This window comes from Cyprinodon variegatus, unplaced genomic scaffold (assembly GCF_000732505.1).
Source record: "Cyprinodon variegatus isolate N-32 unplaced genomic scaffold, C_variegatus-1.0 Scaffold1422, whole genome shotgun sequence".
In the NCBI taxonomy this organism is placed as follows: Eukaryota; Metazoa; Chordata; class Actinopteri; order Cyprinodontiformes; family Cyprinodontidae; genus Cyprinodon; species Cyprinodon variegatus.
This window is the reverse complement of record NW_015151875.1, coordinates 60,877-67,402: the sequence shown is the minus strand read 5'-3', so window position 1 is coordinate 67,402 and position 6,526 is coordinate 60,877.

Here is a 6,526-nt window from a genome sequence, read left to right as displayed (position 1 = left end):
ATTTGCTTTTCACATTTTTGAGAATAAGGCTTAAAAACTGGTGAGCATATCACATTCACTCAAGGCCTCTTTATCTCTGTTGTCTCCAGCTTTTCTTCTTGGTAGCATCCTTCTTTTACTTTCTGCTGCCACAGCCTGCTATCTCACTTATATCTACATTCAGAGCTCTTAAACTCTCCTCCTCCCCCCTTGTTGCTTCTCAAAATCTCCCACATGGGATTCTGCCTGTAGAATGCCAACTTTCCCGACTCCTCTTCTCAGAGTCCTTAGGTGCGATGGAGCGTCTGACAGCTTTCCATTGGAGCCAAGCGCATGTTGGGTCATGCTGCTATGCCGCCTCCTCTTCGGCTCTGTCTGTGATTGTGTGTGTGTATGTCAGAGAGAAAGAGACAAAGAGAGCTCTCTCTGTGTGAAGTTGCCTCATTCTTTGTCAGAGCTTCCACTTGGAGAATAGTCTAATAACAAAGTACACATTAAGTCTGCTGTGTGGATGTGTTGTGAAAGGTCCTTTCTCTTCAGTGTGAAGAGGTATTTGGACAAGCATTCGGGATGCGGAGGTGTGGCATTAGCACTGGGGGTCTGACCTGTGTATGGGCATGTGTGCCTCTCTTGTGTTGGAGAAAAGAAAACCCCTCTCATACATAAGCAGGTTTTAAAGGTTACCCATTCAAATTTGTATTAACATACTAAAACAGAGTTGAAATATGATGTTTATGGTTGGTTGTGAATGCATGTATATCTGTTCACCCATGCAGCATCTTGCGCCTGAAGAGCTGATCCCTGCATTAAACACCACTCCCTTAAGTCACCTGGATCAATGAGTAACCTGTATGAACACAACAACACAGTTGTTATTTTCCAAGTACACACCTCATGGTATGTGCTTTCATGTCCTACTAAAAAAAAAGCATGCATAAACTCCTAATCTACTCCTTACCTGTGTGACGGATACCTCACTCTGTGCTGTATTACGGCTTTTAGACTGTTTATACTGGAGGGAGAGCAAGGCTTTGATTCAGAGCCTGGAGCAATTGTTAGATGGTAACTTAAAAGTGGAGCTATAAACTGTGTTGAGACATATTTGCCCTGTCATCTAGAAGGGTATGCTGAAGATGGTCTAACCTTCAATTTAAAAGCTACACAACTGTGAATAATAGACTATTAAGGTAGTGGAACATGTGGACATGCAAGCACAGTGCTGTGGTTTGCTGTGATATGTGAGTAATTTTACTGTATTCCGGTTTAAGCTCAGGAAAACTTGGGAGTGTAAGACCAGAGAAAATATGAATGATTATGAGAAATGAAAAGGCTGGATTTTCTTGGTAGTTTCTCTGTGTAAGATATACTTATTTTTGGATTAATGGAAAAACAAACAACCATCCGGGGCCACATTTTCCCTTCAGTTTCGCTGAATAAAACGCAAGGTGAAAATATCCATTCATCTTCTCCCGCATATTCCATCAGGGTCACGTGGGGCTGGTGCCTATTTCCAGCAGTCTATGGGTGAGAGGCAGGGTACACCCTGGACAGGTCGCCAGTCTTTCGTAGGGCAACACAGAGACACACAAAGACATACAAGCATGTACACACACCTGAGGACAATTTGGAGATGCCAATTAACCTAACAGTAATGTTTTAGGACTGTCTGAGGAAGAAAGTCATGCATGTATGCAGAGAACCCACACAAGCATAGGACAACATGAACATTCCATGAAAAAGACCCTGGGTCGGGAATCAAACCCAGAACCTTCTTGCTGCAAGGCCACTGTATTACAAACTTCTCACCCATGCAGCCCAGTCTAGATTTCTTACTATGCGACGTTCATATTTGTGTAAAAGGATTTGCATAGAAAAGCACATAGTAGCCTTTTTTAGAAACCCTTTAAAATACTGTTGGTTCCTGCAGTGTCATGCAATTGCTGAAAAAACAAACTGTTAAAAACTTTATTGTTATTATAGATTTTTAAGTTGTTTATTTGGTTATTCACCGTTTTTAGTTAATGTTATAAAGAGCCATTGTGGAAGGTCCAGAGAGACATGGTTGCAAACCCCTGATCTGTAGAATGAACCAGGCTCATCAGAAAATCACAATGCTGTCTTGATTTGCAAAGACAACTGCAGGGAGAGGCAAGGACTGCACTGCACTGCACTACTGCAGCACTGTGCAGATCTCTTACACATTTTATTTACTGTGGTGGAAAACATAATTTTTTTAGGTTATTTATTGTGTTTTCTTAAAACCAATGGTAGTGAGATGTTTGAGCAGAAGCCATTTTTCAAGGTCGACCTAAAGACAGGGCGTTTCTCAATATGCGTTCTTGAGCGTTCTTGTGTGCTCGTGTACTCGTGACACGTCATCAGCCTCAGCCTGAGTACCGTTCCAATTCTCGAGAACGCCAGATCGAGAACGCAACAAATCCCCGGATGTTGTTCTCGCCCCGCCCTCTTTATCGAGCATGCATCAGAGCAGACTTGTGTGTTCTTCAGACTGACCGCTTCCCCAGAATGCCCCGCGGCCGCAGCTTGATTCGAGACAGCGTTAAGTTAAGCATTCCCTTTTCTGCTGCTGTTGTTCTTCGAAAGTACGTTTTGAAATCGTTTGAGGCGATAACATTATACATTGAAGCCTCCCTGTGTGGTCTGTTTACAGAGTTAGTGCGAAATTTTTTAAAAAAGTCCGACGTTGAGCGGACCAGAGTGACCAGCAGACCTCCGAGGGTAACCGCAGCCAGGGCAAAATTTACCCCGTCTGTAGTGAACTTCTCTCGGTCTAGTTATGTGTGAACTACCGCTCATTCTGATGGCGGTTTTTTGCGGTTCGGTAATTTTTTAAAATGTTTTTTAAGCTTTAGAAATTAAAAATATTGTTTTCAAAATGTTTTGTGTAGGGAATAAATAGTTTTGACTGTTAAAGAAATGCTAAAGAACGTTGCATGTGATGACGTCACGAGTACGCTTCTGTTCCAATACACATACGTGCTTGCGTGCTCGCGTTCTCGTCAAGTCCGATCTTCCTGCGTTCTCGCCAAGAACGGACTTGACGAGAACGCGAGTACGTACTCGCGTTCTCGTGAATTGAGAAACGGCCACAGTTTTAATCAGATTTGAAATTAGTGATAAATCCGCTGTTTTTATGGATGTCCCAGTATAATTTTCTAATTTCTGATACCGATATTGCAGCTTTGAGAATTGACAGATAGCGACTTTTTTTGTACTTTAGAATGTTAGAAAAGCCTTGATCAGGTGATATTACTAAAACAGAGAACAATAGTCAACGACAACAGGTATGAGCACCACTGGCCAATTTCTTATTTACAAATGAATTAAATATACTTTGAACAGAAGTGGACAGTTTCTATTGGCATGACAATAACCGAGATTTTAGATGTAGGCCGATTTAATCCAATATTAGTTTTTGGGATTAATTTGGTCTGATATCTGATATTATAAGGGGGGCACCCTTACTGGTTTTAATTCCTTATTTCTTCACTGTTTTCCTTTTATTTTTTAAAGAAATTCTATCTATATCAGAATGTGGACTAACCATATAAGCCCAACTACTATATCCTCTTTTTGGGGGGAATGGAAACATAATCAGCTGTGAAAACAAAAGAAAAGTGCTTTGTTTTTTACCAATTTTCTTCACAAAAAAGTATCACCTGGAGACTGTAGCCTCCCTGTCTGCAGGAGACCTGCAGTTCATATCTTTGCACCTCCATTTGCCTAGGTGTGGAGACTGCTCTTGACTGTCCACTCTGCTTTGTGTTCATAATCTGTTGCAAAGAACATTGCTTTGTGATACTGCTTGGGCTGTCAGCTGATACAACAGACGTCTACTGTTGTACTGCATGCCCTGGGGCCTTTGAGATAGCCTGTCAAATGATAATGGCAGACTCAGAGAGGTTCTGATGCATGGTCGAAGTGTGTGCACATCACCGGTTTCCAGAAGTGGCTATTAGAGGAGATATGAGTGTGTTTAAGTATTTCAGATGTGGTAGCTGTGCACTGTTATCAGATTAACTAACACACTTGTTGAAATATTTATTAGAGGACAAATGAAAAGCCTGTCGTGTTTAGCAGGGCCGAGAGCCAGAGCTCAGGTAGAAAATGGTAACAACGGTTTGGCAGAAGCATCCTTCTCCTGTCAAGACATGAGTAAATATTTTAATGTTTGAAGCAATCAGTTAAATGGTTAGTCATATCTGTTCTTTGAACATGTTGGGGTGACAAACATCTGTTGAGGTAGCTTTAAAATGTATGTGAACTACCAGCAAGTGCAATGATGCCCCGTTAAAAAGGGTATTATAATATGAAAAGGAAGTTGAGTAAAAACAAAATGGCAGTTTTGAATCATTTCATTTGTTTCAAGTGAAAGACACTACCGCCCTGTGAGATAATTGCCAATAAAGGTTTTTATAAATGTAAATAATCTTTGTCTAGAAATAGTAGCACATATTTTAGCAGCATTGATTTAATTTGGTCACATTGGACAGTTTTTAATCATGATTTATCTATTTAAGGTCAAACCAAAGCATTTCAGCCTGATTTAAGGCTTTTCCTTAGGCCACTCTAAATCCTTTGCTTTCATTGTTATTGGTTCTTTCGTAGCTCTTGGATATGTCGTTGAAGCACTCTTGAAATGATTATGGTTGACTGGACACACCTTCCGAAGGTTAACGGTTAAAAACCCATAGAAGTGGCTTGCAACCCTTTGCAAACTGAAAAATGTCATTGGCTTTGTTTCTTGTTTTTTTCCCCAACATTTCTCATGAATTTCTTTCTTGGCCATTATATTGCTTTTGAGATCTCTTAGCATGCTCCATTTTGTCTTTTAAACTCTAAGTAATTTCTTTAGCAATCCAGCCTGGATGTAACAAGTCAAATTGAACCCAGCTGTCCAATTACTTTCATTGATCAAAGTTGAATCAGGATTTGATTAAGTAATGACACACAAAGCCCTGCTAGTTTGGCTTTTTTTATTATTATTACTTTTAATCAATCAAATAATCACTTGAAAACCGATTTATGTGCTCCATTTATCTGTGACACATGGACAAAAGAAATCTGTGAGGTAGGATTACCAATACCAAAAGTCCACTGCCATGGCATTTATAATGTGCTTCTCTGTACATGCTCTTACAGTGTGCAAACATTTGTGCAGAGACCGTGGGTCAGGCTCATGATGCTGCACGCATCATTGTTAAGATGGAATGACGATGTTTGTTTAGCTGCCTCTTCTTAATTCCTCCATCCACACATGAAAATCTGAACAAACTCACAAATTCTGAAACCTTTGTCAAAGCCTGGGTCGTCCTGACAATCTTCTTAAGGAATGTACTCAGTTGTTAAGTTGTTCACCTTTGACTTACAGTAAGTGCATATTTCTCAGGGGAGGTCACATCTCATAAAGCTATATGAGCCACTTGAACGGCTCTCTTGGGCTTTAACAACTTTATCTGATTCTTATCTTGAACATTCACATTGTTTTATGGACTGGCGCAGTATCCTGATTAGGTCATGTCACAAACTATGAGTGAGCATTGTGAAGAGAATGGGTGAGCGATCTAGAACTGGGAAGTTTTTTCTGTTCTGTCGCCTCAGAACTCAGGAGGAAAGCGGATCATGGTCAAAGTCTGACACCCATGTCTCTGTGAGACAACACACCTGCGAGGGTGTGTTCTCTGTGAGACTTAATTTGACATTAGCCATGCTGCAAAACACTAATCTTTTTCTACCTTTCCCCCAGTCTCAATTTCTTTCTTTTCATTCTTAATCATTCCTCCTTGTCAACTCCCCAGAATTGTGAAACCTTGTTTGCCGCGTGCCCTTAACATGGATAAAGAGGGCCATAAAAACACAAAGGAGGAAGATTGAAAAGCCGGAAGCAGGATGGAGTTTATTGACATTGAACCTTTTTGCATGCTCAAGTTCAACTTCACAAATTATGATTGCAAGAAAATTGTCCACACCTGCCCTTGATAGGTAAAGTACATTAGTAGACAGAAAAGAAAAGTCTATGAAAAACGACCTAAACTAAATGAGAGAAAATACATTTAAAAAGTCAGAAATGTTGCTGAAACATGCCTGAGAGACTTAACAGATGTCTTCTCCTTAGAGAAAGATATAAAGCAAGTAGAAGTGACTAAGTTAGAATAGATATATGCATAATCCTGAAGTTGGTAAATTTGTTCATTTTAGTTGGATGTTAAACCATACCTTTCTTGTCAATGTCTAGGTTGATGTGGAGGTGTTTAGTAATGTTATTTATTGGTCCAAATTGGTGCTGATTATTTAAAAAGAAAGTCACAACATAAGCTGTAACACTGCAATACATTGTTAACATTATGGGAGGCTGGATGTTTACATACACTCATCCTCTGCATGAATAACATCTTAATGCAAGTTTAAATTACATGTAATAGATTCACATAGATTGATCCATTGATCCAATCTTCATCACTAACAAATAGCCAAATGGTCTTTGGCAAGTTGGGAATCCCAAACTTTCGTCTCGGACGGGAAATTG